The following is a 13,441-nucleotide window of genomic DNA, read 5'->3' as shown; positions in this document are numbered from 1 at the left end:
GGCAGGTACATATCTCACTGCGCCACACTCTTTCTCACAAAGAAGAGGTGGAGAGACTGACAATTGTCCTGAAATGAGCAGAAGAGGCTGAGTATTGTGCTGATAAGGCACTACCCAAAAGGCGCCACAAGAGGACACTCCAACACAAGAGATGACATAGAAGCTGCTGAGAATTGTGCTGATAAGAGGTGGAAAGGTTGAAAATTTTACAGAAGAGGTGAATAAGCAGAATTTGGGCAGAAAAGAGGTGAAAACTCTGAATATTTTGCTGAAAAGAGTTCAATCAGCAGAATTTCTTCTGAAAAGAGTTCAATGAGCAAAATTCTGCTGAAAAGAGGTTTTTGCTGAAAACAGTTGAAAAAGCTGATATTTCTGCTGAAAAGTGGTGAAAAAAACTGAAAAATGTGCTGAAAAGGGGTGAAAAAGCTTAAATTTGTGTTGAAAAGAGTTAACTGAAAAAATGGTGTCATAAGCGGGATTTGAACCCGGGCCTCCCAGTCCGAGAACGGATGCTCATCTCACTGAGCTAAAACACAGGTCAACCCGGCAAGGAAAATCAGTGAGGCCACTGATAATGTGCAGAAATAGGCAAAAAATATTGAAAAGAAAAATCAATATCTCAAAAAGTATAGAAGTTATGAGCACCAAAAGTCATAGCTGGAATTAGCAGAAAGAGCAGAATTTTTTAAGATTTGAACTGAGAAAATCGGCTGAAAACTGAGGGAGTAGTTAAGCGCCGAAAAACGTACGGAAGCAACTTGAAGAAAAGATAAAGAATAAAGAGAAACAGGATCCACACAATCAAAGCATTGCATAATCTTTAGCCACCGTGTTCAACGCTCGACTTCACTGCCATCAAACATTACAGCACGATTCATTTTCTAGTTTTGAACTGCAGCTGTTTGAGTTGCACCTGAACTCTGCTGTCCCATTGTTGTGTGGCCTCATACACCGTCCTCCCAAGTTTAATAAGGATTTTATCAAAGAGTTTTCAGATTTTATTGCTGGAATTGTTCTTAAATTTGACAGTTTTTTTAATCTTTGGTGATTTAAACATCCATGTCTGCTGTGACTCCAAACTTATGGTCAAGGACTTTTTAAATATTATTGACTCTTTTAACTTGACCCAGTGAGTTACCGGTCCCACGCATGAAAAAGGTCACACACTGGACTTGGTGCTTTCCCACGGGCTGGATGTGTGCATAATGGAAATATCTGAGTTGTGCATCTCCGATCATTTTCCTGTATTGTTCACTGCTGCTCGGCAGATAACTTGTGTGCCCCCTTCACGCAAAAAACAAGCGCTTGGCCTCCTAGGACCTGGCATCCACATATGTGGGGATCACATTTTGGGTTATTTAGACCAAAATACTCAATTTTGCTCTACAAGGGCCTGATATCCACTTACGAGGACATTATACTGCTGCTGTTCTATCGACATTTTAAATGAATATCCTAATTTTTCTTAGAAACAAAAATCAGGTTAAAAAAAAAAAAAAATCTGGCAATTCTATGTTTTTACATTCATCGGGCCCCAATACGGCCAAATATCAATGAGAAATAAAAAAATGCATGCTGTGGAAGAGTTCAGCTCTTACAGTACATATATAGATAGAAGAGCATTCAGCATTAAAAATAAAAACTGCCTTTGAGCACTGGTTTGCTCACTGGAATGAGCAGTTAACCATATAAAATTGCACAGCTGAGAGCTGTGCGATTTTCAAAATAAAGCCATAAAAAGGCCGTAGACAAAACTGCACAAATAAATGTGTGGTGACCGCTGAATCAGGGAACAGCCAAAAGTAGTTTAAGCATGTTAGTGTGGCAATATTTGTTAGTACAGCTGAGACTGCCATCCCACATGGATTTTCTGCTCTCCAGATTTCTAATTTATGATTATTACATTAACCTAAAAAGTTATTTCAAAGCCTTATTTGGACATCCAGAATACATTAAAACAGTCAAGCGCTGATGAAATGGATACCCCGATGAAAGAAGGTGGTCCCTGAGATGTGTTATATTTGCAATGTGAAGTTTGTTTGTGCCAAAACTGGAGTCCAAGGAAATACAATACAGAGCAATAATCTGTGGTGTTTGTTATAAAATCAGATCTTCTTCGAGTTTCTTATCCCATGGACCAACAGAAGGGCAATTGCCAGTAGCTACAATCCGGAGAAAATGAGTGACGCTGGAGTGTGCTGATTACAGCAGGCTTATCACGATAGTAGAATAAAAAAAAAAAAAAAAAAAAAAAAAATTCCAACACCCAGGAAAATACCATTTTTGAAATACCTCAAGTGAAGCAAAAAACTTGCAACTTGGACAGCCACTGGTACAGCCTTTCCAAACCAGTATGAACTGAATCACACTGGAAATCAATGTTCTCTAGTTAAAAGAGTGTAAATGCACTATGAAAAGGTGAGACGTGTACTTATAGCCATAATAAAAATGATGACTGACATATCACATACTTTTTAATGGACAAATGATTCATTTGTTCTGCATGTATGAATAAGTGTACAGAAATTGAAGATGAATACTTAACAATAAGCCTGACGCTAACAAAGACCATGTAGTGCCAATATAAACTGTGTGAAAGAGAAGTGTGTGTATGAGCAGCAGTGTCTTTTACAAATGCGATTATCTTGGAAAGCTCATAACCATATCTCGTGCTAAAAGAAATATCTCCTCACTGTGTTGGGTGAGCTTGGGCTCCTATGCCAAGCAAGCTGGAGAAAATCCATAAATACGCCTGGAGTAACACCCAAGAGGAAACACAGAAAGCGGTGTGATAGGATGTGGAAGCAGGGTAAGCGTGGAGGAGCTAATGCGAGGCTAGCTGCTAACGCCAGGGGTGTTGAGCTCCAGGCCTTGAGGGCCGGAGTCCTGCAGGTTTTAGATCTCACCCTGGGTCAACACACCTGAATCAAATGATTAGTTCATTACCAGGCCTCTGGAGAACTTCAAGACATGTTGAGGAGGTAATTTAGCCTTTAAATCAGCTGTGTTGTGTCACGATCCTGGGTTTTTTGACCCAGCGTTTTAAGTTCAAGTTTATTTTGATGTTTATGGTTTATGGTATGTTTAAGTTTATTAGTTTAACTAAGTTCATTTGTTTATTAGTTTCTCCTTGTGTTTTTAACCACTGTTAAGTCTCCCTTATCCTTTATGCGTTTCATGTCTGCATGTCTTTTGCCATTAAGTTAATGTAGTCATGTTTCATTATGTTGCCGGTTTTATCTTGAAGAGGTCCTGTGTGTTAGGTTTATATTGTTGGATTGTCATTTATGCTTAGAAATATATACTCATATGTGCTTAGAGTTATATAATCGATTCGTCGTACCTTCTCTTACTGATTTATACTATGGAAGGACACCTACTCTGTATCTGTTTAAGTATAAGAGCCCTTTGTTTAGGTGGACCGCTGGACTCCTGGCACCAGCTTTTGGGAGTCGTTCACAGGGGTCACATCTTGACACAGACGCCACTCTTCGTTCACATGCATACCTGTGTAAGACGTCATATGTTAATGAACCTATGCATGTTCATGTAACCACAATAAAGAGCAGTGCTACAGGGGAGCTAACTGAGCGACTGGGGTTCAAGCAGAAGGAACGGCGCTCATCACAGTTCTCTCCCTCGTGCACGAGAGCACACAAGGAGCTCTGGTGACTTGCGTCTTGCTTTTGCTGATGTAGTAGAATTGTCTCGTTCCGGCGGTGGGTCTGTGCCAGACAAACCCATCACTGTGTTCCCGTGTTCATTGTGTTTAGTTTTACACTTCCCCTGTGACATCATTATGTTCATTTGTTTCAGCTGTTTCCCCATTTAATGTCACTTCTCCTGATCACCTCGTGTGTATTTAAGTCCTCAGTCTTCCTGTTTTCAGTGTTGCGTCCTCCCTCATAGCTGTGTGAGTCACTCTGTGTTTTCATGTATGATTTATTAGTTTTCCCAGTTTAGTTTTATATCATTTTCCCTTGTTTTCAGCAATAAGGCTGTGCTTTTTATCCTCAGTCTTGGTGAGTTTTGCATTTGGGTCCTCTCCTGCCTACACACAGCCATTTTGTGACATGTTGGATCTAGGACACGTCTAAAACCCGCAGGACTCCAGCACTCGAGTCCTGGAGTTCGACACACACACACAGCATACAATATACTCCCCAGATACACACACTACATTATTTAGTTATCCCCTTCTGTGAAAGGACTCCTGGTACGTGTATGAGTGTGACCATTTGGACTTGAGTTTGTTTTTTAATTTAGATTTTATGTTATTTACTCATTTATTGTTGCGATTTATTACTAGCTTTTTAATCTTTTTTTTTCTAATTGTATTGATTATTGCACTGTAGATGCTGGTGAGAAACGGTATATTGTTTCAGCCTGGGTAACACCATACAAAATGACAATAAACTTCTTCAATCTTGACAAACAAGCATCAGCTGATGAAGTGCACATAGTTTCAATAAAAGTGATAGATTCTTCACCTTTTGTGTTGATGACATTTTTGTCCACTGTAGCAGCTGAGCTGAGCCCAAATGGTTGAAAATGTTCGTCTGGTGCTCCGTCGGACTCTCCTCCTCTTGCTGATCAGCTGGGACACAAAACAGATCTTTGTAACATCACAGTGAAAGATAGTACGCACCGTGCGTAGTGCACGTACTTCAAGCGTGCGGTCTCTTAATCAGATTGTTAAGTGATGACGTGACGAATCCTACTTCCGGGCCTAAAGTAGTCTGCGTTTAATATGGCTTTTGTGTTGTTAACATGTTTAATGTTTTGTATTTTCTTCTATTTAATCTCAAAAAGCTCCTAAAAAGTCAGTGATCACTGTTGACCTCCCTCGGCTTTTATTGCCGCTAATCATTTATTGAAGCTCAGTTTTTAAAACCTTAGGATGTAACTACAGCCCAGCCCATGCAGCAGTATAGGAATGACAAACCTCGTATTGTGGATGGATTATCTCAGTTGTTCTCTTGGCTGAAGTTTGGTCCTTTTACAGCATCCTGCCATGCGATTACATTTGTTCCTGACCACCGAGAATCCTCACGTTAACTTTTATTGAGTGGAAAAAAAGTTAGCTTGTTTATATTATGCTAACATAGCTGTGTCGCTAGCGGTCACGTAGCACATCATTATATACCAGCTAGCCAAACTTCAGTAACCCTACAAACGTCACTGCTGTTTAGTTTTCTGTCTTCATTTATGTTGGAAGTGATAACAGAGCTGTACGTTTGAATTTGTTTCCAAAACCCCACAGTCAGGACATGCTATATTGTATTTAGATAGAAGCTAGCGAGCAACTCCCTGCTAACTTCTAACTCCGTTAAATGTCATAAATTTCGTTTTCATGGATGCCTGGATGTTAAACTCAATTGTTACACCTGGTAGAGCAGAACGCTGATCATTTTATTAAAGATGAAAGACTTTAGACAGTTTTTCAACTCTCAGTAATGCCATAGTGATCGTTTGATATATGGAGCTGCAGCGGAGTTTAGGTCCAGACACGGCTAGTGACGTCAGACTGAACAACCGGACTGGGACTAGAGCAGGGCGATATGGCCAAAAATATTTATCACGATATATATTTGAAAATTTGCGATAACGATATAACTGACGATATAATTGATGCGAGACAAAATACAACTCAAAAACATTACTAGCGCAAAAAGACAACCTTCCATTTATTTTCACTTAAACAAGAAGCTGGTTTTTATGTACATTAAAGCTTTATAAAAATGTAACAGTGCAAATGCAAATTCCTTGCTGACAGTTTAACCAAAAGGTATTTCCAGTAGAAATGGGCTGACATATCCTGAGCATAACCATGTATAATATCCACTGAAGTTAAAAAGAGGTGCTTTGCAACATTAAACTACAGTGTGCAGTACGTATTTTCCAGACCATAAGGTGCACGGGATTATAAGGCACATTAAGCGAAACAAAGCAGTCAGATAAATCAAACTTTATTAAACTCATTCTTCTTACTTCCTCCACTTCTGTACCATTGATTCATTAATGCTGTATTCTATCACAGCTGCTCTATTCCCATGTTGTTGCAGTATATGAATGACTAACCTCGTATTGTGGATGGATTATCTCAGTTGTTCTCCTGACTGAAGTTTGGTCCGTTTACAGCATCCTGCCATGCGATTGCATTTGTCTCTAACCACGAGGAACCTTAACGTTAACTTTTATAAGTGGAAAAGTGTTAGTGTTCGTCCTCCAGCGTCACTGTTTATGTTATGCTAACATAGCTGTGTCGCTAGCGATCACATAGCACATCATTATATACCAGCTAGCCCAACTTCAGTAACCCTACAAACGTCACTGCTGTTTAGTTTCCTGTCTTCATTTATGTTGGAAGTGATAGCAGAGCTGTACGTTTGAATTTTTTCAGAAATCTCTCAGTCAGAACATGCTATATCCTGAGCATTAAGTGCCGCCCTTTCTATCTGCCCCGTGACTTCACCTCGGTCATCGCCACGGCGGTCTACATCCCACCCCAAGCGGACACAGGTATGGCTTTGTCCGAATTACATGATGTGCTGAGCTCGCTTCAAAACAAGGACCCGGGCGCAGCCCTCATTGTAGCAGGAGACTTTAACAAAGCGAACCTCAGACAAGTCATGCCAAACTTTTACCAGCATGTCTCGTGTCCAATGAGAGGGGATCGGATTTTGGATCACTGCTACACGCCATACAAGCAGGGCTACAAAGCTGTCTCACACCCGGCTTTTGGGAAGTCTGACCACAACGCCATCTTCCTCATCCCCCAGTATAAACAAAGCATACGGAGGGAAGAAGTAACCACGAGGGAGGTAAAACGGTGGACTGCCCAATCAGAAGCTACGCTACAGGACGCACTCAACGACGTCGACTGGGACATGTTCAGAGCATGCGCAGTCGACATCAACGAGTTTACGGAAGTAGCAGTATGCTTCGTCAATATGCTAGCGGAGGAGATTATCCCCACTGCGAGAGTCACCTCATTCCCAAACCAGAAACCGTGGATGGACAGATCGATCCGCACTGCAGTAAACGCCAGTACCGCCTCCTACAACGCGGGTCTCGCCACTGGCGATATGAGCGCCTACAAAGCGGCCTCATACGGCGTGCGGCGCGCGGTGAGAGATGCTAAACGGCGGTACCGGGAACGTGTGGAGTCCCACTTCCACCAGGGCGACACACGGAGTATGTGGCACGGACTACGCACCATTACGGACTACAAAGCCAGGGACACTGCGCTGATCAACGCTGACTCTGCATTCACCAACGAGCTGAATCAGTTCTACGCCCGTTTTGAGGTTAGCCAGGCGGCTAATGCTATCTACCGCCTGACTACCGAGGACAGTGACGTCATCAGCGAGAGACCGGTGACCAGCATCGCGGAGCATGACGTCCGAGCGGCACTGAGGAGAGTGAACACAAGGAAAGCGGCGGGGCCAGACGGCATCACCGGCCGCCTGCTGCGCTGCTGTGCTGACCAGCTAGCAGGTGTGTTCACTTACATCTTCAACGAGTCCCTGGCGAAGTCTGTGGTCCCCACATGCTTCAAAAGATCCACCATCATCCCTGTGCCCAAGAACAGCAAACCCTCATCCCTGAATGATTACCGGCCAGTTGCACTGACCTCGGTAGTAATGAAGGTGTTTGAGAGGCTGCTGAAGAACATCATCTCCTCCTCCATCCCAGACACCACAGATCCGCTGCAGTTCGCCTACAGATCCAACAGATCCACAGAGGATGCCATCGCCCACGTCCTACACACCACTCTCAGCCACGTGGACAAGAAACAGGGTAACTATGTGCGAATGCTGTTTGTTGATTACAGTTCAGCGTTTAACACAATAGTGCCCTGCAGACTGTTCACAAAGCTGAGGGATCTGGGACTTAACAGCCGTCTGTGTGCATGGGTGTTGGACTTCCTCACTGGCAGAACTCAGGTGGTGAGGGTGGGCAGGTGCTTCTCCAACAGCATCACCATCAACACAGGAGCACCTCAGGGATGTGTCCTCTCGCCACTGCTCTACTCCCTCTACACTTCAGACTGTGTGGCCACCCATGGCTCCAACACCATTGTGAAGTTTGCTGACGACACAGTGGTGTTGGGTGCCATCTCCAACAACGATGAGGCGGCCTACATGGATGAAGTGAAGAATCTGGCATCGTGGTGCCAGGACAACCACCTCCAGCTGAACGTCAGCAAGACCAAGGAGGTGGTGGTGGACTTCAGAAGGGGTCAGCACAGAGACTACAAGCCCATCATCATCAATGGAGCTCCAGTGGAGAGGGTGCAGTCCTTCAAGTATCTTGGTGTCCACATCTCCTCAGACCTGACATGGGCTGCCCACATTCAGGTCCAGACCAAAAAGACTAGGCAGCGCCTGTATCACCTACGACAACTGAGGAAGTTCAGGGTCTCTCCAAAGATCCTCAGGATTTTCTATACAGGCACTGTGGAGAGCATCCTCACACAGAACATGACATCGTGGTTTGGGAACAGCTGTGTGAAGGACCAAAAAGCTCTCCAGAGAGTGATCCGTACAGCAGAACGCTGCTGCAGGATTGCTCTCCCCCCGCTTCAGGACACCTACACCAGGAGATGCCGGACTAGAGCAGCGCAGATACTGATGGACCCGTCACATCCAGGCAACAAACTGTTCCAACTTCTGCAATCTGGTAGAAGGTTCCGCATCTTCCGGGCAAGGACAGAGAGACTCAAGAGGAGCTTCTATCCCCAAGCCATCCGTGCCCTAAACACACACACCCGCCCTCTCACATCATCTATAATTGACTGAGACAGGACTCTCTTCCAGACACTAAACCAAGGCACAATGTACATTTCAATTCCTTTAATTTTAAATATGTTTACATTGTCTATCCTGTAAAATAGTCAGATGTCTATTCATATTAATGTACAGAATTCACCTGCTTGCTGCTACTACTGCACATTCACCCAGTGTATATACTATATATATATATATATATATATATATATAATGTTCTTCCTCTACACCGCCCCCAATTTTTGCACATGTCGAGGAGCGTGTCAGGCTACATTTCACTGTGTGTTATACTTGTATAACTATGCATGTGACAAATAAAGAACTTTGAACCTTGAACCTAACGTACGGCACAACAACATGGTATGCAGGGTGCTCAGCTGCGGACAGGAAAGTACTGCAGAGGGTCATCAACACAGCCCAGAAGATCACTGGCTGCTCTCTGCCCAGCCTGGAGGTCACTGCAAACTCTCGGTACCTCAGCAGAGCTGGCAATATCATCAAGGACTACTCTCACCCCAGCAACCAACTGTTTGAACTATTACCGTCAGGCCGACGGTACAGGTCACATAAAACCAGGACAAACAGATTCAGGGATAGCTTCTTTCCCAGAGCTATCACCGTAGTAAATAAGCACAAAAACAATTGAACCTATTCCATACCGTCACTGTCATTATATTAATGCTGCTATCCTGTATATATTGTACATACTATTGTTTGAGTACCTACGATTGTTTTTTTGTACTTTTATATTTTACATTTATATTTATTATTGAAACTTGCACCAAGGGAGTGGCACTCCAATTTCGTTGTACTCTGTACAATGACAATAAAGGCTATTCTAAATGCGTGTCTGTAGATGTGAAATAAACGTGACTGAATGAATAGATGTTGAACAGCCGTGTTCTAGCAGCTGCAATTTAAACACAGTAAAAGAGACTGGGCAGCATGGACACACACACACACACCTTCCTGTTATCACTTAAATAGAAACGAGGCTGTAGAGGTTTGGTGCAGGCAGAAAAACAGCTGCAGGGACAATGAAAAGACTTTTCTGCTCCAACTTCTCCCAGCATGCTGAGCTAATGGTTAGCTGGTGTTTTTCTCCAAACACTCTCTCACTCTTCTCTCAACGTGTTCACAATAAACTGTGAACAGACACCGAGGAGAGCAGCAGAAGACCTCATTCAGGAGCTAAACTCAACATGAACTGAACTCACAGTAAAGTTAGCTCGGTGCTTACCTTTAGATGAGCCCACAAACCGAGAGAAACTCCGCGATGAAGCTGCAACTCTTTCCAAACACAGGAAACAGATCAGGGAGCAGAGACCCACGTGGTTCACGCTGATCTCAGCTACGATCCAGGAGACAAGGGTGGGCAGATCGATGCAGATATCGATCAGGACGTTGGTAGTGGTTTATGATCGATACTTTAGTTTGTTTCTCTCCTCTAAGTTCACTACTTTACTCCCGTTTCATGAAAAAGCAGCTCTCTCTGCTCGACTCCTCTCCTGCACACACTCTTTGCTCCGCCCCCTTCTTCCTGATTTGCTTTGATTCGTTACTGTGCGATCACGTGACTCAGATGCCCTGAGAAAACACATTTGGGCTGCAGACAGTGAGAAAGAGGAGCAGCATGTGCAGATATTGCACATCGGTAAATAAAAACAGTAATGCGTGTAGGAATACTGTGGCAACACCACCAGTTTATAAAGACACGAAGGAGAGCAGCAAAAGAAACTCAGCGAGGAGGAGGGAGATCCCTCAGACTGGCCACTTCATTAGCTACACCTCTTCCACTACTCATTGGTTTGCATGGTTTTGAGACATAGATTAGAATTAATCATTTAATTTGAACTATCTTCTAGACTTGTCAAGCCATGCTTCGTTTGCTTTGTTGTTAACGAATAACGTTGTAGGCTCACCATAAGCTCACTGAAGGCTGAAGGTTGTAATCTCTGTTATATTTCACAGATGATGCACTGTAACTCGAACATAGTGTAAGGTAAATGTCTGTGAGCACATTGATGTAGCATCACTTTAAAAAGATTTGGACACAAGACAGATACAAAGACATGACTAAGGAGGTAGGAGGTAAACAAACATAAGGACACTAATCACAGCACACAGAGACAGACTGGATGAGAAGGGGAAGAAACAAACAAACCAGAAAATAAGAATGATAAGAATCCTGTGCAGCGCTTTGTGACCGCCTGTCTATGAAAAGCGCTTAATAAATACACTTTACCTGCGTCTGGGTACCCGGGGTTCTTGAATAGTTTATGGACATGTGTATATTTGGTGTTGCTGTCCCTTGTTTTTTCTTTGTTTTTCTTGTTTGTGGGTGTAGGTGTGTGCAGCTGGTCAAGCTTCATCAGGAGAGCTACTTAGGAGTGTGGTTGAGTTCTCTCCGATGCTGGATCGTTGCGTGAGACTTCCTGTCAGTTTCCCAGTGAGATGTCAGTTAGTGTGAGTTTGCCATAGTGTGAAGTATTTACGGCTGTGTTCTTCCTGCAGGAGTGTGGAGACGAGAGGGCAGCAAGTACGGGTGCATGGAAACTAGAAAACAGAGTTTCAGAGCACAGACAGTGAGAGGGAACACAGCACAGGAGTGTGGGATGCACAGGGATTCATTGTGGTTCATATTTACAACACTGTAAATAAAGACACTGCTTCATCTGAAGAGTCCTGCATTTTGGGTCCTCCTTCTCCACATCCCCATGGTCTGTCAACACAAACTGTGACACTTTCTTACTATTCTAGATGACAGACCTTGCCGACCGTACATACAATACACAAACGTCTGACTTTAGACCCAACAGTATGCATTGTATGCAAACGGCTACCAAACAGCCATCATAATTCGTCATACAATGAGAACAGGACAAGTCAACAATTGACAATGACTAATTAATATTAAAATCTGTAACATAATGTACTGTTTGCAGTTTAGTGTGTTACTGTTGCTATTTTTACCATTTCTTCTTGGAGCAACTGTAACCCACATTATTTCCTTAGGGATTAATAAAGTATTCTGATTCTGACACTGACCGTTTCAGGATGACCTGCCATTATCCAATCACACGTCTGCTTACCTGCATCTTTTGCTCGTTTCTCCTCCTCTTTTCTCTTTTTTCTAAACTGAGGACCTGATGGCTTTGAACTTTTCTTGTCCATCTTACATTGGTTTTAATTTTGCACTCCAGAATGAACACAAATCCCCCAACTCGACGATCACCACAACATAACCTAACAGACCTACACCTTAGTTCACAGATTCACTTTGTCTAAGGTTTATTTCTGGGATTTCACACAACCCAAGATTCAAATCTTGAATCCATAATGGGCTTGGATTTACATCATTATAAATGAAATGTGCTCTATTTGGAAGCAGCCGGCCCCCCTCCCCTTTCGACGGGTTGTGTGTGACATTAAATCATCAAAACGTAAATTATAAATTTTAAATTGTTATTGATCCCTTTACCCCTGGTCCTAAAGTGTATATTTATTTTCTTACTCTTCTTATATATATTGTTTGTTTACTTGCACTGCTGTAACTGGAGCCTCGTCGTCTCGTCTCTCTGGACTGTATGTAGCGGAGATGACATTAAAGTTTACTTTGACTTCAGCAGCGAGCAGGCGCACCGAGGGCTCTCGCGCTCACTTTTCGAGTATAGAATTTCGAAAAAAAATCGGTGCAAATTATAAGTCTGTATCATGATGTCTGGTGTGTTCGTGTTTGTTGGTTTGTTTTTATTTTGTTTTCTTTTGCGAGTTGGTTATTAGATGCTGCTACAGCCGTTCAGAGATTCCCCCGCCGCCCCGCCCTCTCCTCCTTGTGCCGCAAGCAGCAGGCGCACCTCGCAAACGGAGGGCGCCCTTACTCCCAGCAAATGGGCGATAGAAAACCGATCGGTGCCCATGCCATTCCCAATACGAGCATTTTTTTTTTTTTGTCGATGCCCTTGATGCCGCATTTACACTCAGCATTTAATGTTTCCTGATAACGAATACCGTTTTCTACAGTGGGTGTTATGCTACAGCCATCAGCTGTTCATTCATCAGTGCATGTGAACAAAGTTAAACATGATGATAACCAGACTGTATACTCACTGGTCACTTTAGTAGGTCCACAATTTCGGCTGCTTATCAATCTAAATATCTAATTAACCAATGATATTGAAGAAACTCAATGCGTTAAGGCATATAGACATCATCAAGACGACCTGCAGTTCACATTGAGCATCACACTGAGGAAGAAAGGCGATTTAAGTCACTCAAGAGGCTTTACAGCTTTATACGCTTATTAACATCTTATCACACTATAAAGTAAATGCCAATTCAACCGATAAACAACTGCAACCATGAGCAGGTGAGGATGATCCTAAAGCCACCGCTGATGACAAACAGGGTGGTCAAAAGATGTGCTTTCATTAATCAGGTTGTTTAAAAGTTAAACCAGAGCATAAGATGTTAAAAACACACAGACATTAAGTTAAAGGTTGTGAAACTACATCCAGCTGGCATCCCAAGAACTGACTGTCTGCTTAGAGAAACGTCCACCATCCAGTAGTTATGGATTCTTGATCGTCTGCAGCTCTGCCTGAGGATAACATGCTTTCTTTGTCAGGGTTCGCGACGCGAGCCAGGTG

At 43.1% G+C, this 13,441-nt stretch overlaps 1 protein-coding gene and 1 long non-coding RNA gene across 3 annotated transcripts in view; one reads left to right on the top strand and one right to left on the bottom strand.

Annotated features, from left to right (window-relative positions):
• Positions 1-10,313, bottom strand: part of LOC143420416 (uncharacterized) — a 33,352-nt gene extending 23,039 nt beyond the window's left edge. Inside the window, exons 1-2 of the long non-coding RNA XR_013100251.1 lie at positions 10,033-10,313; positions 4,491-4,597 (exon numbers count right to left, since the gene is read on the bottom strand). This is a non-coding gene — a long non-coding RNA (uncharacterized LOC143420416). The remainder of the gene's footprint in view (positions 1-4,490; positions 4,598-10,032) is intronic.
• LOC101471554 (uncharacterized) overlaps positions 1-13,441 on the top strand; it is a 291,948-nt gene that overhangs the window by 137,599 nt on the left and 140,908 nt on the right. The gene's annotated exons all lie outside the window — the stretch shown is intronic.

This window comes from Maylandia zebra, linkage group LG9, assembly GCF_041146795.1.
Source record: "Maylandia zebra isolate NMK-2024a linkage group LG9, Mzebra_GT3a, whole genome shotgun sequence".
NCBI lineage: Eukaryota > Metazoa > Chordata > Actinopteri > Cichliformes > Cichlidae > Maylandia > Maylandia zebra.
The sequence above is the reverse complement of the archived record's forward strand: the minus strand, read 5'-3'. Positions and strand labels throughout refer to the sequence as shown.